This window comes from Myodes glareolus, chromosome 16, assembly GCF_982192425.1.
Source record: "Myodes glareolus chromosome 16, mMyoGla1.1, whole genome shotgun sequence".
Classification (NCBI taxonomy): Eukaryota; Metazoa; Chordata; class Mammalia; order Rodentia; family Cricetidae; genus Myodes; species Myodes glareolus.
The window spans coordinates 21,257,097-21,281,647 of NC_142041.1; positions in this window are offsets into that span (position 1 = coordinate 21,257,097).

The following is a 24,551-nucleotide window of genomic DNA, read 5'->3' on the forward strand; positions in this document are numbered from 1 at the left end:
CACGATCCAGGGAGGGCGGTCTCAAGGTGAGGGTGGGGGCCTGGAAAACTCATCTGCTCGCTTTAAAGTTTCAGCTTAGCTCTGGCTCAAGAGTCTCATCTCCCACTGTGTCCCATCTTCAAAAATAAAAGAGAAGACGCTAGCAATGAGCACACATGTGTCATAAATCAACCTGACGGTCGTTAGAAAAAGGAGGAAGGGTTCACAACAGTTTCAGAGGACCCAGCTTTCTTCACTCACCTTGAGAAGAACCTCATGAGGGAGGACACAAAAGCAATTCCTTCTCTCTTCCTACACCGGCCATCAGCAGTGTTCTCTTTGGGCTCCTGGCATCTGGGCCCAGTTGCTGGGTTACAAGCAAATATAATCAAAACAAACAGTAAAAGGTACTCTTTTGGCTCTGAACGTGTTGGAAAGGTCTTCTGCCTTGCAGCGTCTGTGGCGCTGGTGACTTTCTCATTACTTGGTGTCCTTTGCCTTCCTTCCTGCTGTTCAACTCTTGATTAGGAACTTGGGAGCAGAAGTGACTTGTCATGAGACCATTAGACCTTCAGACCTCTGCTTCTGCTGAGGAACTGAGCAGTTAGCCTGCTCCCAGGGACACTCTTTCAGCAGATTCTGCCACCCTACCGCGTCCTCTAAGAACTGGGTGCTGTCGTGTGGCTCTTTCACAGTAGCCTTAACCCCTTCTGCCCCATTTTTTTCCACTTACCAAGGACAAATTGCCAAGGAAACAAATGGTATTTTCCATTCAGGACGATGGTGCCAGGTTCAGAGAAGCACTTCCTGCCTCTCAGCTCTCGTGATGTGTTATACTATATTTGAACTTGGACAGGAAAGCTCCAGGCATGTTTAGAAGTTTGGGAAATAAGATCTATGGCAAAAGTCAACCTATTAGCTAGTTTGTCCAGAGTATTTTATTAAGGTTCATGGGGGCGTCAAACACTTTAATAGAGTCAGGGCATTCCAGAGTGCTCTGCAGAAGTTAAAGGAACCAGGGTGATTTGTCCTGGAGAAGGGGAAAGGAACTGTCATAAATCCTCCATTTAAAGAGGTTTTTTTTTGTTGTTTTTTTTTTTTCAAGAAGTAGGAAATGAGCGGACCCCAGTTTTGTAGAGGAAGAAGCGTGAAAAGATGCACCTTGAGACACAGGCTTTCTGTTTCTTTCCAACAGTGTGAATGTCTAAATACTTTGATGCCTTCCCCAGAAAGATGGGCCTCATATCCTTTCTGGAAACTCACGCAGCAGGGCTTGAACCCGTCCACGGCTGCGTGGCCCTCTGAGTGTGCTTGGGTAATCTGAAGGCAGGAGCGGGAACGACTTTTGATGTAGGGAACGTCCAACCACGACTGAACTTTGAAAAGCAAGCATTCACGGTGTCTCCAGAAAGGTCACTGGTAAGTGTTTTTATTCCTGTGTTTTGTAAAATCCGAGCCAAAGATGACAGGATATCTTTTCCAGGATCACCAAAAATATGAGTGTTGGAACCAAGCACATATTTTTCAAGTGTGTGTTGTATTTTATTAAAGGTTTGAAGGCTCTGGAATGAGTTTTCTCTAGTGGCCTTTCCAGACTGGCTGATAGGGGTTTCTCTCTTTCCTATGTTTCTCCCCCTTCAGTCATCAGAGCTACTGTTCTCTGACTTACTACTGTGCCTAGCGTCATGCTCTGAGTCTTATTATAAATTTGTCATTCAAGCCCCCCACCAGGTAGGCATTGCTATTTTCATTTGCCTCATGAGGACACCAGGATGGAGACAGATTCTGCTAAACCCGCTCAATCACAGTTACTGAACTATTCGGTGGTGGGGCTGGACCTGAGAACCCTGTCTCTGGATCCAAGGTTATTTGTCCACGGTACTGATGATCTGCCATGGGGAGCCCGACTTAATAATGCCAAAAGGATTAAACTGTTGTTGGTTAAATGTAACTCATGGGTACTACCCTTTCTGAAATGGCTAAGACATGTATGATCTGCGTCAACCAGCACATTTGAGAAATGACTGGCAATGGAGACTGGGGTGATGGCTCAGTTGGTCAAGTGCTTGCCTTGCAAGCCCAGAGGTCAGAGTTCAATTCCCAGAACCCACATGAAAAAGCCATGGGAGGGGTTTGTAAATCCAACTACAGGATAGGCAGCTGAGGCAGGTGAATTCTTAGGCTTTGCTGGCCAGACAACTTAGCCTATTCTGTGAGCTCATAGCCAGGGAGAGATCCTGCCTCAAAAATGAGGTGGATGGCGCCTGAGGACCAGAGACTGTGCTCCGGCTTCCATATGCACACGTATGAGCACGCATGCCAGAACTCTCACACGTGATGACAGAGAGCCTAAAAAAAAAATCACCTTGCAATGTTCAAAACAGAAAACTGGTTTTCTTGCTATCACCTTTGCTAAAATGTTTTTTCCACAGTGACAACATGGATGTAAGATTGAATTCATTCAGGAGGCATTTCATAAAAACACCAGTGTAACATCAAATTCTGGAAAACTTTTCAAATGATGTTGACATTTTGTCCAACAACTTAATACGATTTTGTCATTTGGCAAAGGCATGCCGTAACTCCTGGCTTCTGGAATGCTCCAGAGATGTCTTTCTATTTGAACCTCTTCAAGCTGGAGCCGTCATACTTTTCCCTCTCAGGTTCAGATTTGCCAGGGCTACAGGTAGATCAGCCATTGATAGAAAGTGCTAGAATCTGGTTTGATTTTAGACAAAACTTTAAAAAAAAGGTTATTTCAAATTCTATTTGTGTGCAGAGGAGGAGCGACATGCGTGTGGGTGCTCTCAAAGGCCGGACAAGGATACCAGGTCTCCAAGAGTTGGAGTTACAGGTAGATGTAACTACAGGTGTGCGTAAGAGCAAGTGCCCTTCGCAACTGGGCCGTTTCTTCAGCCCTAAGCCTTTAATAGCCCAGCTGAGGTTTTTCCTCTTGCAAGGTGATAACAAGAACCCTGAGCTCCCCCAGTTGGAAAGTTGTGGGCTTTCCAACGAGGAAGAAAATTTAAAAGGAAGAGAGAAAGCTTGATGAGGTAGGTAATGGGTGGTGCTGATGGTTATCCCTTATGGAAAGGTTTACACCTTGGTGGACATTTTTCCCTATTAGTGGTGGTGCTGAGAACTACGTGTGTGGAAGGCAAGCACTCCACTAGTAAGCTACACTCCGTCATGGTCATAGTCAAACCTGAATCTAGAAACTTCTAACAGTGAAGTCTGTTAGGATTTGGGCTGTACTGCTGCCCTTAGGTCCTGAGGGGATACAATCCCAGCTGCACAGTCTCAGGTGCAGCCATTAAGAGCATCTCCTGTGCTCACTTACTACGTTCCCCTTTATAAGGTAGGCCTTGCCTATCTCTTCTCTCTCTCTCTCTTCTACCTCTGCCTCTTTCCCAGGAACCTGTGTCTGCCCCCTCTCTGCCCCCTTCTCTGTCTCCTTTTCTGCCCCTTCTCTCTCCTCTTCTAATATACCTCCCATGTGAGCACCATTGCATGGCATGACTTCTCTTCGTAGCTTTTTTTAAAAAATAAATTATAACAAAGTCATTAATTGTTTGTGTCACCTAATCTTCAGATTCTGATCCTCTGTAGCGATGAGACTGCCTTGAGGGGATTATGTTTGTCTCTTTGCTTTGAGTTTTCTCTGAGCTAGACCCCGATAAAAACAAAACTCCGCTGATCTCTCTGTAACATGTGTTTTTCTTCCCAAACCTCTAGAGATGCTATATAAGGCTATATGCTATTATAACCCAATCTCTCACATGAAAATGTTTCTGTCTCTCCCTCTGTCTCACCCCCACCCCAGTTCACGTCTCTCCTCTCCACCTGGGCTCAAATTCAGCCGACGCGATCCCAGGTGTGCTTCTTAGCTCATCTTTTACGTGCTATCACCCCAACCAGTGTTCTAGGCAATGCCCGGATCCTCTTTCACCAGGATTATTGAATTATTTTCTTCCAGGAGAAACGGAAGAACAATGTCTGTATAAAGCCACTGCCTGTCAATGTGTCCAAGGAAAGTCTATCAGCAAGAGTCTGCCTTGCGCTGTGTTTTCCCACCGGGTCAAGTTCTTGTTCTAAGCTCCCGTGTTTGAGAATAAGTTTGGACAACCCACGGGGAGAAGAGCTGCTCGTGTACGAACTAGCCAAGCTCCTGCTTCAGGCCTCTTATCTAGGGCTAGTTTTGGTTTTCTGTTGACCTTCCTGGGGGTAGGTTGGCACAGGTGAAGGTAAAGCCGAAGTCTGTCTTATCTCAATGACTACACAGACCAAGAAGGTTCCAAGCCAGAAAGGCAGCGGGGTAGGTAACGGAGCCAGGAAAGCATCCCTTTCGATGCTTCCCGACACAAGATCCTTGAGGAGAATGATTTATAAAGCCCACCTTGTTTCCACCTTGCTTCTTTCCTAGGAAGCTGGGGCCATGGCCCAACTCTTAGTTCCTGGACTTCATCTGTTACCAGAACTTGGCTACTGTCAGGAGCAGTGCTGAGGAAAGGAGACAACCTCAGTGTGCCCAGACCCAGGGTGGCATCACGTTCCAAGCTGTGCTCTTTAAAAACGGAAAAAGGAAAAGTTGAAAAGTAGAAACGAATACGACACACAGAATAGGAAGCATTGGCATAGATCTTGTAAGTGAGGTGGGGCCCCATCAGGAACCACTGCTTGGCTTCTGTGTGGGAGCATGTGTGTATGCATTGTATGTAAGCATGCACAGCTGGTGTGCACTGTAGTTATTACTGAAGGCACCGCTAAACCAGAGTATATGAACAATTTCGTCTAGTTTTCTCTTGTTGACTAACCCTGTATCTCAAACTGACACATAGACAGTCTGTCTCCAAATCAGGGTGATCATATAATCCCCTTCATAAAGAGCTGCCCTGTCCCCAGGAATCATTCACGAGCGTGGCCTTGAAGGTCACCAGTAATCCACCTTCAGCTTCCTCCCGGTTTCCTTGTCGTTGCTGCACCGTTTGCTCTCCTGTGTGCCTTTTCCTCTTGCAGCCTTCATTCTTATGGCTCGCGGTGCTAAAATGGTGGTTTCAGTTCCCTGTCTATGTTCAAGTCAACGCTCCTAATGCTGTGACCCTCTAATACAGTTCCTCACGTTGTGGAGACTTCCACCCATAACAGTTATTTTCATTGTTACTTCATAATTGTAATTTTACTACTGTTATGAATGGTAATAAATATCTGATAGGTGACCGCTGTGTAAGGATTCTTGAACCCCCAAAGAGGTTGCGACCCACAGGTTGAGAGCTGCTAGTCTTGAGAAACTACTTTTTTCTGATTAAAGATTAAATAGAATCATATAATTCCTTTGCCCAGAAGCAGGATATCTTTAGATAGACTTTCTCATCCTTGTTTCAGAGTGCGTGTACATATTATATATAGATATGCATATATAGTCAGAGCTCTTATTTCTTACTTGGCATATTATGAAAAATTTGCAATACCATTAATTATTTTTAAAAATATAAACACCATAGCTGGATGTGTTGACTAGCCCTTGGAGGTAGAAATGGGGTTGAGGGATTTAATAGCATCCTCAGTTACATAGTGAGTTCAAGGCAAATTAGGGATAGATAATACCTCAAAAGCAGCCTAAAACAAAAAATATGCAGATTTGCCACACATTTATATATATATATATATCCTGTATATATTACTATGATGATATTATTAAACATTTAAATAATTTATAATACTTTATCTTTATAAATAATTCCTTCATCTGTCTCTTTATTTAGGTCTCTGAGCTTTTTCCCCTTAGAATTGAATACTATATTTGAATTTCTTGGATAAAATTATAGCAGTATTTTTATATATTCCTTGATTTTTCATAAAATCTGGGAACAATTTTAATTTGTATCAACACTAGATATTGTTCTTTAAAAAGTCTGCAAATCTGATAGATTAAAAAATAATTTTGTAGTTGGGCAATGGTGGCATACCTCTTTAATCCCAGCACTTGGAAGGTAGAGGCAGGTGGATCTTTGGGAGTTTGAGGCCAGTGTGGTCTACAGAGTGAGTTCCAGGACAGCCAAAGCTGTTGCACAGAGAAATCTTGTCTTGAGAAACCAAAAATAAATAAATAAACACATAAATAAAAATTGTAGTTTACCATTTTTTTCTTTTCTTTTTTTAAAAGCAGGAATTCCCTTTGTAACAGTTCTGGCATTCCTGAAATTTGTTCTGTAGTCCTGGACCAGGCTGGCTTTGAACTGGCAGAGGTTGGCCTGCCTCTGACTCTCAAGAGTTGGGATTAAAGGCGTGTTCCTCCACTACCTGGCCTGTAGTTTACTGCTTTAGTTTGAATATTTCTGAGTAGTAGCAAGGTGGATATACTATGCTTTGATCTGTGCTTGGCAAATCATCCTGAACAAATATGAGTGCACCCTCAGATGGATTATTCTAAACGTAGACAAGAAAATGAACATCAAATTTCATGTTACTTGCCTATGGCCTTTGCTCATTTATTTCCTTTTATTAGGGAGACTGTTTCCCCTCCCCCCTTTATTAGAAACCCTGCTTGTTCTTAAAAGCTCAATTGTTTTTTTTCAAGTTTCAAAATACTTTCTATGGATGTTATTTTGAATTTAGCTTTGAGAAACTTTCTTTTAGTTTCTTGGCCTAACATTTTGTTTTGTTTTCTATCACGTATCATTTGTGCCTCTGTTCGCAGATCAATTTCTGCCTCATTGCTTGTTAGCTTCCTCACTTAAGTAGGACACCTTTGCGAGTAGAAAGCTTTTTTTTTCATTTCTTTCTGAATCTCTCTCCTGGAAAAGGCAAGAATCAGGTCTTCAGTGATTGTTCGTGATTTTTGCTAAGAGAGAAAAAACTTTCCTTTTTAAGGTGAAGTGTTTTGTTTTTATTTTTACTTACATGTCTGTGTGTCTACGCTCGTGTATGTGCACATGTGTGCAGATGCCTTTCAGGCCAGAAGAGGGCGGTGGGTCCCCTGGAGATCCAACAAGTCACGGTGAGCTACCTGCAGTGGGTGTTGAGAACCAAACTGGGGTCCTCTGCAAGAGCAGCAAGTGCTCTTAATTGCCCAGCCAGCCATCTAGCCCCTTCAACGTGAAATGTGATTTTCGCTTTCTTGTTTGCTTTTAGAATATCCCATCTGAGGGTGCACTCATATTTGTTCAGGGAAATTTGCCAAGCTTGGATCAGTAGATAAATATCTGCTTGGAGCACGAGGAAGGGGAGCAAGCTTTGCCCTCTCTCGGCTCTGCCTCACGGTACTTCCTAATCCCACTTAAAATCGTTTCAGCACCAAGAGGTTTTGCTCTGAGGCTATGCCCTTTCTCCTTTCTCCCTCTTCCCAACACCTGGGTGCCCTGCTTTAATAGATTGATGGGACATTTGAGACCACTTCAATTACTCTTGGAAATTGGTCAGAGGTTAGAATCATAAAATGCAATGGCTAGACGGAACATCAGAGATTACAGAATCCCAGACCTTTGACTGTCTACCAATTTCTACTCTTGAGACTTCCCTCATGGAAGGTGAATTTGGCCTTCCACAGAGAGTCAAACCCAGGCCCAGACTCAAGATATAATTGTCCCTTTCACTGCCCATCTGAGAGGCCATTGGTCTGAACACCTCCCCAGGAGGGGAGTATGGCTTTAACTTGGAAATCTGAACCAGGAGCAGGCATCTGTCTAGGGTCCCCCAGTGACACCCTTGCCTCCCTCTTCAGTGGCCTTCTTCAGGGATGGCATAACCCCTGCAGAGCAGCTTTTTCTGTCAGCTTGTGACATTTCCACATTCTTTAAACATTTATTTTTGAGATTATAATATAGTTCCAACATTTTTCCCTTCCCCCTCCTCCCTCCATGCCTTCCCGGATACTCTTCCTCACTCTTCTTCAAGTTCATAGCTTCTTATTTCCCAAGATGTTTTTTTAACAAGTTTTCTGAAGAAATTGGTGACAGGTTGAACCTCCTGTCAACCATACTATGCTAAAAACATTTGCAGAATTAAAAAAAAATATTGTTTCTTCCCATTGTTCTAATTTTGTGTTTACAGAATTGAGGCTCACCACAGTTAAGCTACCAGGGTTATGAAGTCCTGGAGTCCACATTTTCCACCACCAGGTTTCATTGTAAAGAAGACAATTTGAACCCCTCACACACTAAATGCTTCCCAAGTTTGTTGCTTCCTCCTGCTAAGCAGGAACCTCCTGCTAAGGCAACCACCCAATCTTTGTGGGTGGAGGAAGGGTGGTCTTAAGATAGATCATTTCAAAAGTTCTTTCTATGGGCTCAGAGTGAGTATGGGTTTATAGGACTAGCATGAAAAAAAAATACAAAAAGAGTAGGCAATCAAAGATATTCAGCAGATGAGACTGAGGAGACGGCTTAGACAGAGAACTTGAGGGCCTGAACCTGTATTTCTAACCCCCAAGTGAAAATTCAGGAGCTGGACGATACACCTTTAATCTTTTTTTTCCCCACACCTTTAATCTTAATTAGCTCTGGGGCTGCAGAGACAGAAGGATTCCTACGGCTTATCAGTGGCTGGTCTAGTTGAATCAGCAAGCTCTAGGCTCACTAAGAAGACCGAACCTAGGCAGCAACATTGGAACCCACGTGACTGTACACACATGGGCTTAGATACACAAAACAAAAGGGAAAAACTTGGTCAGATGAAAGAGAATGCTAGAACAAGAGGATTGTTTCAATCAAGAAGGTAAAGTTACTTGCTGCCAAGCCTGATGACCAGGGCCTACAGGGTGACAGAAAAGAACCAACTCACAGGATGGGTGTACTTGTGCCGCTTATCCCCCCAAAAAGTGGAGTAAAATCTTTCCCAAAAAAGAATATGGAGTCAGGCCCAGAGGCATGCAGCTTTAATCCCAGCACCCAGAAGGCAGATGCTGGTGGATTTCTGTGAGTTTGAGGTCAGCCGAGTCTGCATAGCAAGTTCTAGGAAAGCCGGGGCTACATGACAGAGAGATCCTGTCTCAATGAAAAGAAAAGAACAGAAGAAAAAAGGAGAAGCATGTGAGTTGGGCATGGCGATGTCTGCCTTTAATGCCAGCACTTGGCAGGCAGGAGCAAGTGGGTTTCCGTAAGTTTGAGAGCAGCCTACTCTACATAATAAGGCCAACCAGGGCTACACAGTAAGAACATGTCCCAAGGCAAAAGGAAAGAGGAATATGTTTGATTTATTGAGAAAGATGGGATTTAGGACCGAAGATGCCAGGGGGTTTTGTCCTCTGGAAAGAGCATGTGTTGAGATACTTCAAAGGGCTGCTGCCACCTCACATTTACATTCATAAAGATGAGTTTGTTTGTGTGGGTCAGAGTGTCGTCATACCCGATGACCTTAGGGTCTACTCAGGACTGGATTTAAATCTAGCTTTGGGGCAGTTTCTTCACGGCTCTGTTTTCAAGTTCACCCCATCCGTTCTGAGAAGCAATATTACCTAGATCTTGGGCATTAAGCAAGATACCGTTCATTTATTCACTTATTCATAGTTTTGACAGAACTGTTTCTAATATTTACCGTGTATGTGATCCTGAGCGGTAGCATTGAAAGAGCCACCCATATATTAGACACGATTCCTGCGGCAAGAGGCTGCATCATCCTGCCGACGAATCTAAAGTGTTTGTCATGGTGTCAGGCACACTCCAAGCAATAAGTGGCAGATGTTGTTATTATTATATTATTATCCTTATCAGGATGCCTTTCTACACCTGCCTGCGATTTTGACATATCTAATATTTGATAATAGGTGGGGAGGCCTAGTTAACATTTTCCTGTATTGGCATTTCTAATTAAAGGATAATGTTGTAAGGTAACAAGCAATTACTGTTAACAAAGGAAGTACTGTATAATCAGAACCTTGTTTCAAAAATGGAGGGTTTCTTCTCCACTTCCTACGTGACTGCTGTTCTGCCTTTTCCTGCGTGAAACACTGGCACAGTGCATGCCTATTAGCTGGAAAAAGAACGGATGAATGGATGGAGGTTGCACCGATGCTAAGCCCAGTATCTGGCTGGTGCCCACGAAGGAGGATGCTATGGTATGAGATGGTGTAACGCTGGTCTCCATGATACAAGAGCTCTAATGCCTTCTTCATACTCACGTGACTTCACTTGAGGGAAAGTCTAAGGTGGGAGATTTAGTGGAAGAAAGATATTTTTAATGCCACTCACAAACAATGGGGAAAGAAAAAGTGCAAATGCTGTTTATGCAATAATCATCTTCCAAACACTCCTGAGGGAAGAAAACCCTGACACAGACATGCTTTTGTGTATCTGTGCATTCCACAAAGGGCGGCGTGAAATGTAACAGTTTGTGCTAGTGGTTGGTAAGAATTTATTGAGTGTGGAGGTCCATATGTTAGGATTTAATGCCCTCTTCAATAGAAATAACTTTTACGTGTGCTGAGGGTGTGTAGATCCTTGAAAGTTGTTCGATAATGGAAAGAACATGCGGTGTGGTGCTTAGGAGGGGTCCGCTCGTATCAGGTTCACATGCATAAAGATGAATTTGTTTATGTAGGTCAGATTCCATTTCAACAACTATCAGTTTGCAGGAGATGAAAAAGTCCCAGGTAATAATGTATTCGTTTCCGATTATAAGGTCTACTCATTTCTTACTATGTTTACCTAATCATATGAATATTATTTAAGAGGTGGCATAATGAACCCCACATTTTTTATTGAATTTCAGATTGTGGAATTTGATCCACATATTATTTGACTCTGATTTAATGGGTTGGTTTTCTACACCGTCTGGAGAGATACTCGACTCTTACAAGCTTTTGCAAGCGCATTCTCGGCCGGTGGTTTCAATGTCTTCACGTATAATGCAGACTCGTTGCCACCTTAGCACATGAACGTGATCAATGTGGGGATATTTTTAACTTTCAAGACAGGCTCACTGTAATTTCAATACGGAGGCCAAATACTGCTGCTAATGAACTCACAGGGAAGTAAAACCTGTCTTTTCCATATGCCAGCCTCCCCTCCCCACAACACATGCATCCCGTCAGATAAACATTGTAAGTTACAAGTATAAGACTCATTTGCTGACATATTCCAGGAATTAAGATCTGACCCATACATTCCACTCTATAGCAGCCAACTGTTTTTTCCCCCCTTTTCTAAAAGAAGCCTGCTTTCATTCCCCATGTGTCGAACGTGAATCAGGGCACCAGCGCATCAGGAATGAACACTCTATCTACCCGCAAGTGCTCATGTATCTCCAGCCGTAATTGCATGTGTGTGTATATGATGATTGCGTAGTGCGTAAAAACGCTGTTACGGTGAGTGAGCACTTAGAAAATAGAAATCAGTCAGTACCAGTTTAAACCAGACAGGGTGTGGGTAGGTAATATAAAAGCATATATTTTTTTTTCTGTAGACCTCCTAAGTTGTCTGTAGCATCCCGATTCCAAACTAAAACCTTCATTACTATTCCAGTCATAGAATTCAAAGATGGAAAACACCTATTAGGTTACTTAGCTTATCCCCTGAGGGCCAGCATTGAAGATTACTCCAATGGCATATTTGATTTCTTCTTCTCTGTCTTCAGCGCTTGGTCCATCTTCCTTTTAAAATGTCTGTGCTGATGGGGTTTCAGGTTTTTTTTTTCCTCCCCGAGGTAAGTGTATTTACTCGGACCCATTTGCATTTCTTCAATATTCAGATAAGTTTTGGAGTCTGCAGAAACTATTGCTTGCCTGCAATCAGGTCTAGGCAGGTGACCTTTCCCTCTTTATAGGATTGATCATGTGGCTACAGATCACCGCATCCAAAGCAACGTCGGGGTAATAATAGCAATAACCGCCGCATTATCTTGCCTTCATGCATATTTATGTATGTGCATGTTCATCGTTGTCAACAATTGCTTTCTTGGATTGCTCATCAACAGAGGCTGAAGAGAAGACAAGCAGATATTTGAGTTCTGTAAAACTCTGCATACCGAACTGGCCACCAACCAGATTGCTCCAGATCTTATTATCAGATGGTAACTGGTAAGGAGACCTTGACTCAGCACAACCCAAGCCGTCTGGAATTTGAGGTCGGGAGTTTCAGCTGGATCTAGCAGAGCGAAGGGTGAAGGGTTTGAGGCTGAAACTTTCCTAAGCATTCACACATGTGAGCCCAATCATTTGAAAAATGTGTGTGCGCGCGCACATGCACACACACACACACACACACACACACACACACACACACACACACTCTAAAAGACCTTTCCTTTACTGAGAAAACTAAAGCGCGAGACGCCTTTCTCCTTGCAGCAGGACCGGGGAAGGTTCCAGCAAGCTCATCTCAGAGTGCTGGAACCCCTGTGCTGCCTGGGAGAGTGAGGGGTGCTGACTGAACATGTGTTTGGAAGTCAAGGGACCTAGTGGAGAATATTGGTTTTGTCACACAAATGCTAAGTCAGCTTTACTAGCCCCATTGTCTGGTAGTGGGACTAGCAATAGCTGCCCTTAGATTGTATGAGGAATAAGTAATTGTATGTCTAGTTCTTGGACAGTTTGTGGCAGATGGCTGACAGCAAACAAAGGTTAGTTTAATTTTCTCTTTCTCTTTTTCCTTCCTTCCTTCCTCCTCCCCTCCCTCCCTCCTTCCCTTCTTTTCTTCCTCACCCTGCCTCCCTCCCTCTCTCTCAATTTTTCTTTTCTTTCTTTCTAATACATTGTCCCATGTAGGCCCAGGCTGGCCTCAAACTGGCTATGCAGTATTTCCAAGTGTCTGGTTCTAATTCTCCGTGTGTGTGTGTGTGTGTGTGTGTGTGTGTGTGTGTGTGTGTGTGTGTATGCCTTTCTCCTTCATTTCACCTTTATGTCCATTATTCCATTGGTGGTTGCTCTATGAAGACCATCTCCCAAGCTAAGAACAGATTTTTTTTCTAAAAACTTGTTATAATATAGAACTTGAAACACTTTCTCTTTTGAATAGGATGTTATATATAATAGTGAGGTCATTATGCTAGTTCACAAACCTTTTTAAATATGCTATGTCTAAATTGTCATATATTAGTAGTCTGTAGCAAAGAAGAGAGTTGATTTGCTCACTATAGATAAATTCTTCTGTTTATCTAGCTTAACATGTTCAACCCAGAACCAGAGCCTGAGAGGAGACACAACTGGGTACCATAGATTCTATTTTTATCTGATAATGGAGGAACTACAGAGAATTACGGCTTCACCTACCGACTTATGCTTAATCAAATGCTTCCCCTAGAACCAAGAACTGAGTGTCAGCATCATACCAAGAAAACCCCGTACTCAAGAGTGGCTAGAGCCAGGGTTCTTGTTATGACCACGTCGTAGCAGGCAGGAATGACTAAGCTGGTAAGGGTTAGAAGAGGACAGGAAGCAGATTTACAGCAAGAAACCACAGGGATCAGGGTATCAGATGAAGCAAATGGGTGTTGATGACCACAGGGCTCAGAGCATCAGACGAAGCGAATGGGTGTGTCCAGGTCACATAAGACCCTATTATATTACGGTTGGAACTAGTAAGGTCCTCCATATTCCATTATGTTCTTCTCTATCGGAACTAACTTTAATAGGGATTTTACAGTCAGCACGTTGAAGGTCTTAGAGTAGAGGCCTTCTGAACTCCACTTTTGGTCACTTCTAATGACCTTGCTAGGCTGTGATTACATGTGGTGGCATTAATGGAGGGGCCCGGGGTTGCCTGGGGTTGGAAGTGGAAGACAGTGGTCACCCTGGCCCTGATAGCAGTAGGTTTTTATGAACTCAACTCAGAGTGTGCCACGCTCATCTTCTCTGTGTTTTCCTGGCCACACATCACCACTTTTCCTTTTTTTCCCCCGATTCACACTGCTCCTATCTTGAATGCCCTTTTGTTCCTTTCTGCTTATACAAAGTTTACCTTGCCTTCATTACATCTCAAGGTGAGTCATGGAGAGTTATAGAATTTTATGACAGGAAGGGGACAAAGCCATCTAGTTCAAAGGCTCCAAGAGGTTGTTAAGGTCATTCTACCAGAAAGCCATGCTGCCCCAGCTTGAACTTAGGTTCTGATTTCAGTATGCCTTCCATAGACAGTGTTTTATCCTCTTGTAGTGTGGGAGGGTAACCATCTCACAATGCGACGTTTAATTCTGTGTTCTCCTGACATGTACTTGGCTCTTGTGTTTGTCTTTAACAGGCCGTAAGCTTGTTGAAAGCAGAAGTGATACTTTCTTTTATTGTATTTCTCCTAGCACACCGCATGATGCTTGGCTTTACAGCCACCAATAGCAGCTTTATGTGTTTCTTTTTTTTTTAAAGATTTATTTATTTATTATCTATATAGTATTCTGCATACATATATCCTATAGGCCAATAGAGGGCACCAGATCTCTTTACAGATGGTTGTGAGCCACCATGTGGTTGCTGGGAATTGAACTCAGGACCTCTGGAAGAGCAGTCAGTGCTCTTAACCTCTGAGCCACCTCTCCAGCCCTTTATGTGTTTCTTAAATGTCACATGAAGTAATAAGAAGCTGCAGAAGATTCCAGAGTTGGATGTACAAGAGATGTTCTGAGAGTTGACAAGTCCCATGGATTATTACTATTTTTTAAAAACATCTTCTAAAAATTGTATGTGCACTGGTGTCATGTCACAGTGCTGTGCCCCCTGGAGCTGGAGTTACAGACAGTTGTTAGCTGCCATGTGAGTGCTGGGAATTGAACCCGAGTCCTCTGGTCTCAACTGCTGAGCCATCTCTCCACATCTCCTAGAGTATTATTATTTTTAAACAACCACTGATGATGGAGATTTTGTTGTGAGGTGAAAGGCTTGGTGCTTTAGACCCTCTGAACGGAAGCTGAATCACAAAGCTGAAAGTTTTATTAATTGCTTGGTGGTGGCACTAGCCCAGGAGATGGGGCATTTACAGCGATGTCCCTTTCCAAGTGTGTGGGTGGTGCGATGTGTCAGTTGGGCTCAGTGAGATCTCCCATGGATTAATTGTTTCTGGTGATAATCATGTTCCCTTTCCAGCACTGTTGCAAATGGCCGTTCTCTGAGAGTTTGTTCTTCATAGGCAACGTGGATGCGAGGGGATGCCAGACTTTATTTCTGTGTCTGGAAAGTATCGTCTTGCCTTCTGATTTTCCTACTGACCAACTATCCTCATGGTCCCAGACTTCATTGGTTATACATTATGGACATATGCTTTGAGAGATATTAATATAGTGTTCAGCCTAGATCATGCTGACCAGTAAATAGTAGTTTAAGCCTTTGGGGGTTCTTTGATTCACAAAGCAACTCTTTTTCACTAGGGGTAGAACTGTGCCTTTGCTGTTCGGTCGAGTCTTAAAGTGAGAAAGACAATTGGGATTCCTGAATTCAAGAGGGATTAGCAGCTTCCATATGTTCTCAATATTTAGATAATCTTTACTCTAACTTTATAGATACCACTTGTTCCAGATAGAGAGACAGTGGAAGGTCAGCAATCCTCACACTCTTACTCTGTGGGTCCGCTACCTTCAGTGTTTTTCATAACCCAGACAGTCTGCCTGCCTCATGCGTCACCTCTGTTGATGAGCAGTCTGAGAAAGACATCGGTGATGTGCAAGGTCCATACATACATGTGTATATGTGCAAAAGTAACAATTAAAAAGGCATTAATAAAATACAAAGAAGTGACTGGGCTAAAATGTGATTTCTCCCCCAACTTTATAAAATAAGTATTAATTACTTTATAGTCAAAAAAAGGAATGAGTACTTTTTTTTTTTCGAGACAGGATTTCTCTGTGTAGTCCTGGCTGTCGTAAACAGGCTCTGTAGACCAGGCTGACCTTGAACTCAGAGCGTTCTCTGAGTACTGCTTCCTGAGTACTGGGATTAAAGGTGTGTGTCACCTTTGCCCAGCAGGAATGAATATTCTTAAGTATTATAAAAAACAACAGTCTTGAAACAGAAGTAAAGAGAGCTCATCCACGTCTTCGATGAACTTTAAATGATCCTACTTTTTGTTTTATAATAAAAAGAGAAAGACTGGGGGCTATGAGCTGAAATAAGAAATAAATCTTTTCTCGTTTTTGATTTTCTGTGTTATGTGTATTCTCACTGACATCAAAGTAAATATGCTTGTTAATTTCCCTACGACCCTCTGGTTATGAGATGCTGAAAGAGAGATGCTGATGTTCTGAGAGAAAATTTTAGCTAAAATTTTCTATGTGATTATCAGCAAGACAATAAATCTTTCTGAACTTCAGTTTTATTTTATTGCAGCAGAGTCTCAAGTAGCTCAGGCTGACTTAAACTTGGTGTGTATTCCGAGATGCCCTTCAGCTTCTGATCCTCTGGCCACCATCACTTAAGTGCTTGGGCTACAGACCTGTTTTATACAGTACTAGGGATTAAATCTTGGGCTTTGGGATTGCTAAACAAGCCCTGTACCAATTGAACTATTTCGAAAGTCAACTTTCTTATCAATAACAAGTAGAATTATTATAAATACCAACTTCAATAATATGTGCCAATTTCTTTGTTTTCAGGATGCAATTGGGTGGTAAAGTTCTTACCTAGAATGTGCAAAGCCCTCTGTTCAATCCCTAGCGACACAAAAAATTAAATAACGGAATATGAGATGCTGATATGTCTAATTATAATTATTCCATCCTAGATTCCTAGGCATTGTTATAAGACTCATTTCGTGCTAGTTAGCAGAGGCTGACTACGAACTCTCTTTTTAAGCAATGCTCAACTTCATTGGCCAGTCTTCTCACCTTTGACCATATCAAGAAATATCACTGTGCCCTCCTCCTGTTATCACCTCTACCTGTATTCTCTCTGTCCTCTTCCTCCCAACCTCCCATTCATGGCCTGGTTTAAAAGCTCCCATTCCTACGATGGCTTCTCTGGTCATCCTTCTGGAAGAATTAGTTGTTCTTCCTCTGAAATGATTCCTTCTAGAATTTCCTGAAATTAATTGTTTGTAAATATATGTCTAGCTAGATGAGTTTGCTGAGGGGAGGGCTATGTTGAGGCTGGGAGATACAATAACAACCCTTCCTTGATGTCTACTAGAATCTGATGAACATGTGGTACTTACCTTTGCTACAACTGACCGCATGTTTTTATTGCAGTAATTTATGCCCGGAGAGGTTGAACTGAAGAAATTGCGTGAAGTGTTAGTTGCTATGAAGAGGGATATTAATTGTCAGCAGCAGGCTTTATAAATAATTTTTAATAAATAAAATAAAAAACTTTGATAAACAAGAAAATTATGCAAAACTCCCACAACCCTACCCCAATAAAAGCAAAATTTTCCGAGTGGTCAAGGAAACAGCAACCCTTCAAATGAGTGCTTACATTTTTAGTGTTGATAAATAAAATCTGGTATAGCAATGCACATCTGTAATCTCACTGCTCAGATGGTGGTGGCAGAAGGGATACAAGTTTGAGGCTTGCCTGGATTGTATATCAAGACCCTGTCTCAAAAGAAAAAGATAGTGTAAGTTTAAGAAGAATTGTGTATTGCCATCTTCAGTGGTTGAGTTCTTCAGGGTCGTATATCAATATCTGAATGAAAAACAGTGCATAGAAATCAGTTAATAGTTAATTAAATAGTTAATACACGAAGTCATATATATCTTGAGTCTGGTGTTTTCCTAATGTAAGGTAAACAGTTTTGTTTGTTTGTTTTTCTACTGCCAGTGGTCAACTATTTGTGGAAATATTAACAAAATGTTCCCATTTCATTTTATGTTTAAGTATCTTGGGCTTTGGAATCAGAGAGTTTTGTGCCCAGATCCTGATTTCCAAGGTGTGATCGATTGTGCAGCATCTCCAAACCTCCTCTGTCTTGTGCATAAGTGAGTGGCAGGGAATGTATCAGGATGCTTTTGGCTATAGGCAGCAGTCATTTTGTTCTGTCGAGAAGATTTGCCTAAGCAAGAACTTCAAAGGCACAGCAAAAGGCTCAGGGGAAAATGTTCTTCCATCTTTCAGCATGGTCGTCATCAGGACTGTCTTTTTGAGGGACATTCAAGGCCACACTCTCCTTCCAGTGTTTCTTGCTTAAGGGGTAAAGAGAATATGATCTGGAGACAGTTGAGTTAGTGGCTTATTCCCATTGTGATGGCTGATAACGAAGAAAGAATTATCCTGAAGAGCACGGGCCAGTCACTTCAACAAGAACTAGCATTGGGAAGTCAACCTCAGACTCCGTGGAGCCTTTTATAAAATTAATTTTTGAGAATTTTGTACACGAATACTGCATTTACATCCTTTCCACCATTGCATTTCTTTTCTCTCCTCCAACTCTTCTTGAATCTCCTTCCACTTTCTCTCAAATTCTCTTCTTTATTTATTATTGTTATATAAACACAGATACTAGTGTGCACATACAAACACACACAGGTAACCTGTGGATCTGTTCATTGCTGTTCGTGTATACGTGTGTTGCAGGCATATCACTTGGGATTGGATAATTTATCAGGGGCATGTCCTTGGAGAGGACTCATTTCTCCCTTCTCAGCAGCCACTGATCACCTGTAGCTCTTTACAGATGTGTCTTGTGAAATTTCTCCCATCCCTGTTGGCACGTCAGCTGGTGATGTCATTCGGCAGGTCTTGTTTAGGCAACCACATTGTTAAGATTTCATAGGTACAGCTTTCTTGTCACGTCTAGAAGACGCTGGCTCTCACCAGGCATCCGTGTCCTCTGGCTCTTAAAATCTTTCTGCTCCTCTTCCGTACAGAGTCGACTTTGAATTAAGGCAAAAAGAAAAACTGTACAATATTTAGCTTATTGTTTCATATGTGGTAAGCATAGGACGAGCTTGTTTTATCAACCAGTCACTAGTTTATGTTTTAAGTGTTCACCTCAGATGTGGGATAGGTAACAATCTGTCTTGCACTATTGTGTGTGTGTGTGCATGTGTGTGTGTTTCTGCATGCGGAGGAGACCAGAGGATGACCTCAGGTGTCAATCTTCAGCTAGGCACCTTTGTTGTTGTTGTTGTTGAGACCAGGTCTCTCAGTGGCTTGGAGCTTGCCAAGTAGTATGGACTGAGTGACCAGTGAACCCCAGGGAGCTTCAAGTCTCTGTCTGCCTTGTGCTGAGACTGCAGCCATATGCCACCGCCCCTGGACTTTTCACATAAGTTCTATGAAGTGCACTCAAATCCTTTGCTCATAAGGCAAGCTCTTTGCTGACTGAGCCATCTCCCCATTCCCACCTTCTTTATTTTACTTAAAATCATTCTTTACTTGAGGTTAGGTGTAAATAGTCTAATATATAATATTTCATATTACAAGGTAGCAAGAACAAGGCTTCCTTGCTTCCTCTTCTGCAGAGGCTGTTTCATAAAAGTTAACCAGATTTTAAACTCTCAAAGGTCTACCTCAGTTCTGTCCTAATGGCTCACCTAGATACTGGGACATTTTGCCCAGCTACGGAATCTGACTGTGAGGGTCTCCATGCTTTGATGACTGTCTGTCAGTCCTTCTCAGGTGCTTTACTTTGAAAATGATCTGGACAGCATGGATTTTGTTGTGAGCTTAGTCTTGTGTTAGGAACAAAGCCGTTCCCTTTGTAGTTCAGTACTTTCGTGTGATGTGTGAATGAAGAAGGCCTGGCCCACTCTTGTCTCTCCTACTTAGCAGTTGGGTCGCCTGTGCAGAGGATTTCTTTCTTTTTTTTTAATTTAATTTATTTCATGTGTATTGGTGTTTTGTCTGCATGTATATTGTGTGAAGGTGTTAGGTCCCCTGGAACTGGAGTTAACAGAAAGTTGTGAGCTGTCATGTGAGTGCTGGGAATTGAACCTGGTTCTCTGGAAATGTGGTGAGTGCTCTTAACTGCTGGACCATCTCTCCAGGCTCCATGCCTACCATTTCTGGTGGGTCTTAGTTATCACTGCTGAAGAATAGAGACGATCTGGGGATAAAGGAGATCATCAGCGTAGAAAAGCTCTGTGTGCATTTTCACCCTGTGGTGATGGTAATTAGTTTTCTTTCATGAATAGCTTTCCTAATGTAACATGGTAGCCAATAGACAGGACTATGTAAGGGGAAGATTTGAAGGAAATAATGCAATGATTTTGATCTAGGTGGGATCTGTTATGCTTAAAGAAAGCTTTCTTCTAGATCCTTCTCCACCCTTGACATTTCCAGTCACCTCAGTGGAGCCTCTAGTGCTTACAAAAAGTATCCTATTAAACAAGGTTTTTCCTTCTTTCTTTCCTTCCTTCCTTCCTTCCTTCCTTCCTTCCTTCCTTCCTTCCTTCCTTTCTTCCTTCCTTCCTTCCTTTCTTCCTTCTTTCCTTTCTTCTTTCCCTTTCTCCCTCCCTCCCTCCTTCCCTCCCTCCCTCCCTCCCTCCCTCCCTCCCTCCTACCTTCCTTCCTTTCGTTTGTGGGAGTTTCCCTTCTCATCAATATAAAGCAGTATCATATGGCTGGGTCAGGTGATTCATACCTCTAATACCAGCACCCATCATGCAGAGGCAAGTGGATCTCTGAGAGTTTGAGGTCAGTCCGTTCTACATAGTGAGTTCCAGGCCATCCAGTCCTACATAGCAAGAACATGTCTCAGAACAATGCAAAACCCAAGCAAAACCATGATATCATCTGTTTGTCTGTGTCCTGGGGGATGAAAATGCCATGCTATGCATATACTCACTAAATCAGTAAAATGTACTTACCATTGATGCCAACTCTTTTCTTTTGGCGGGGAGATAGGATCTCACACAGCCTAGAATGACTTCAAACTCACTATATTGTCAAAGCCTGCCTAAATCCCTGCTCCTGCCTCTGTCTTCCTAGTGTTGGGATTACAACCATGTACTATCATGCCCAGCTTGACTGTTAATTTCTGTAGAGTACTTTTCTTTGGTTTAAGACTGAACCAAAATTATATTTGGACGAATAAACCCTACCACTCCTTAGGAAGTGGTGTCAAATAAAGTGTCTCTTAGGGATAGTCCATGGCTTCATCTTAATGGAAACAGATATGACACACGCCTTTAGTGGTAGCTTTAAACTTGATCATGGAAAGAACCATTAGCTCAATAGTCTTCAAGATGGCAGAAGCTTTTTGATATGTCCTGACAAAGACCCCCTGCCAACCCAATTTCTCTAGCACAGAGAATTCAGCTCTGGTGGCAACACATCTCCTGCCAACATGCCTTCTCTGCGGCAGAACAGGGCTCCTTGGCAGTCTTCACCTACTTCATGGATCAACTGAGTACATGTCATTACTTTCTCCACTCAGTTCCCATGCGTCCTTTCCTTCTCTTCTTCTGTTCTGTTCTCTCATTGTTCTTCATCCTCATAGTTGTAAGACGGTAATTAGGTCAAGACTGCCTGATGGGGAAACCACTAACCACATGGGCTCATTTAATTTAAGTCAATTAGAGTTTGAGAAAATGAAAACTCCAGTTTGCCTTCAGTCCTACCGCCATTATTCTAATGCTCCGTAGCCACAGACTGGCCACCATAGCGCCTGCACAGCAAAGTCTGGGAGCACATCATCTCAGGAAGTTTCTCTTGGGTTTCCCTGTCCCCCCATTTTTAGGTTAAAAAAAACTCTCTTAAAAACTGCAATCATTGTATTGTGTATGTTGTGGTGGTGGGCACATGGATATCACAGTGTGAGTATTGAGGTCAGAGGACAACTTGTAGGCGTCGGCTTTCTCATTCCACTGTGTGGGTCCTGGGGATCGAACTCAGGACCTCAGGCTTGCTGGTGAACACCCGAATAGCCAAGTTATTACCCATCCATCCACCCATCCACCCATCCATCTGTCCATCCATCCATCCATCCATCCATCCATCCATCCATCCATCCATCCAGAAAAGGTCTCAGACTCCTTGTACTTTTGAAGATCTTGTTTCTATCTCTGGAGCACTGAGATTTTAGATACTTACCACCACGCCCTTTTCTTCTTTTACCTCTTTTCCCTGGGCAGTGGACTGATGTCAAGACTGTGCAAGCCTGACTTCATTAGGTGGAGAATCAGTGTTGAGAGACAACAAGCTGAGGACGAGCTCTCCTGTCGGGCTTAAGGATGCGCTTCTTGCTTAGGTCTCCTTTGCTTGCTGCTCATTGCGTCACTCAATACATGTTTTCTGGGAGACCATTTAATGACTGTCTCAGATAAACAATGGGTAATGCAGAGTAGGAGCAGAGGTCAGCTAAGCTGACCATGCAGAGTTTTGTCTCTGCACAGTGATCTCAGGTTCTTCTGCTTGTTCAAAAGTGTCTGACACAGGCTGGGGGAGATGGCTCAGCAGTTAAGGGCACTTGCTTTTGCAGGGGAAGTGGGTTTGATTCTCATCTCCCATATAACAGCTCACAACTGTCCATAGCTACAGTTCTAGGAGATTTCATGCCCACATTTGACCCCTGAAGGTACCAGGCATTCATAGACATACATGCATCTAAACACTCTTAAGCATAAAATAAAATTTTCAAAAGAAAAAGTCTGTAATGCTTAAGATTGCATTCCCTTTGGAGTTTTGCATTAAATCCACCCCTGGTTACTATAGGCTTCACTGTATATAGTTTTGTAATTCTTTCATCCATGAAAGTATGAAACAAAAATTCTCTTTCAATGATATATATATATATTTATATTTATATATCTAATCATTCTTCAAGGTGTTGACATTTTTGTCTTTTTTTGTTCCTTTTTCTACCTCATCAAAAAATTCTCTGCTTGTGCCTGGTGGAGTACATGTCTTTAATCCCAGGACTTGGGAAACAGAGGCAGGCAGATCACTGTGAGTTGGAGGCCAGCCTGATCTACCGAGCTAGTTCCAGGACAGTCAGAGCTACACAATGAAACCCTGTCTTAAAAAATAAAACAGAAAACTCTGCTTGTAAATTTTAATATTTTATTAAATTGAAAAATTTGCCAGCATAGTGACACACACTGTTGATCCCAGCACTCAGAAGGCAGAAGCAAGCAGATCTCTATGAGTTTGAGGCCAGTTTGTTCTACGTAGTGAGTTCCAGAACAGACAAGACTATTAGAGAGAACCTGTCTCAAAGGACAACAACAACAACAACAAAAATATAAACAAAATTTGGTATTGAGGGAGGGAGGGGTGAAGAGGAGGGGGAGAAGAACATGAGGGAATGGGATGATTGAGTTGGGGAGGGACAGAGAGGGAGAACAAGGAAAGAGATATCTTGTTAGAGGGAACCATTATGGGGTTAGGAAGGAATCAGGAGCTAGTGCTAAGGAAAGTTCCGGTAACCCACAAGGGTGACCCCAGCTAAGATTCCTAGCGATAGTGGAGAGGGTGCCTGAACTGGCCTTCTCCTGTATCAGATTGCTGACTACCCGAATTGTCACCATAGAACCTTCATCCAGTAACTGATGGAAACAGATGCAGCGATCCACAGCTAAAAGCACTGGGCTGAGCTCCTAGAGTCCAGCTGAAGAGAGGGAGGTGCGATAATATGAGCAAAAGGGTCAAGACCATGATGGGGAAACCCACAGATAGCTGACCTGAGCTAGTGGGAGCTCACTGACTCCGAACTGACAGCTGGGGAACCTGCAGAGGACCGAACTGGGCTCTCTGAATGTGGGTGACAGTTCAGTGGCTTGAGCAGTCTGTGGACTTACTGGCAGTTATTACCAGTGCATGAACTGGCTTTTTGGGGTCCCATTCCCTATGGAGGGGTACCTTGCTTAGTCGTGACAAGGGAGAGGTGCTTGATCCTACCACAATTTGATATTCCAGACTTTGTTGATTCCCTTACCCGTTCTGAAGAGAGGATGGTGGGCTGGGTGGGGGGAGGGTGAGGGAGCAGGAGGAGGGGAGGAAGGGGAACTGTGGTTGGTATGTGAAATGAAAAAAATTTTATATAAAAAAATTTAAAAATTGGAATTGAGCTACTTTTTTTGTTTGATTGTTTTGTCTTGTTTTATTTTTTTTAAATAGACTCATGTACCCCAGACTGGACTTAAACTTACAGTATAGCCAAGGATGACTTTGAATGTATGATCTTCCTGCCTCCACCTCCGAAGTGCTGGGAAAGTCAAGATAAGAAAAGACAAGAAAGCTAGGTCGATGTGCTGGGGATTGAACTAAGGGCCTCCTGAGTGCCAGGCAAACACTCTTCCAACTGATTTACACCACCAGACCTTCATACGGAACTTCTTCAGGAAATGATTTCCTGTTCATTTGTTTTGTAAGTCCAGTTCACAGCCTATTCTCTGGCTCACAGTAGGCGCTGTGGTATCAGCGAGCAGAGTCGGAATGTCTAGTTGCTGCGGCCTGCACGCCACACAAAAGCCCTTGGATACCCTCCCACAGGTTCTGAATGTTTTATTCCTCATTATCATGTCCCTTAACCTTCTTGAGAGGCCTCTCTTTGAGCTCTTGGACAGACTATCCTCAGAGTTTCCAAGAGCTAGGTGGTTGACACCCTCTGGGAATATCCTGGAGCCAGTGGTCTACCATATAGGCTCTGTAATGGGGAAAGATGACTCAGCCTTCAGCCAGTGGCTTACGAACACTGGCATTCCTATGGGGTGCAGTTCTTCTTTTTACTTCCTAATCACTGTGATTTTTCAGTTCACAAAATGCAGCAATATGAAGCCCC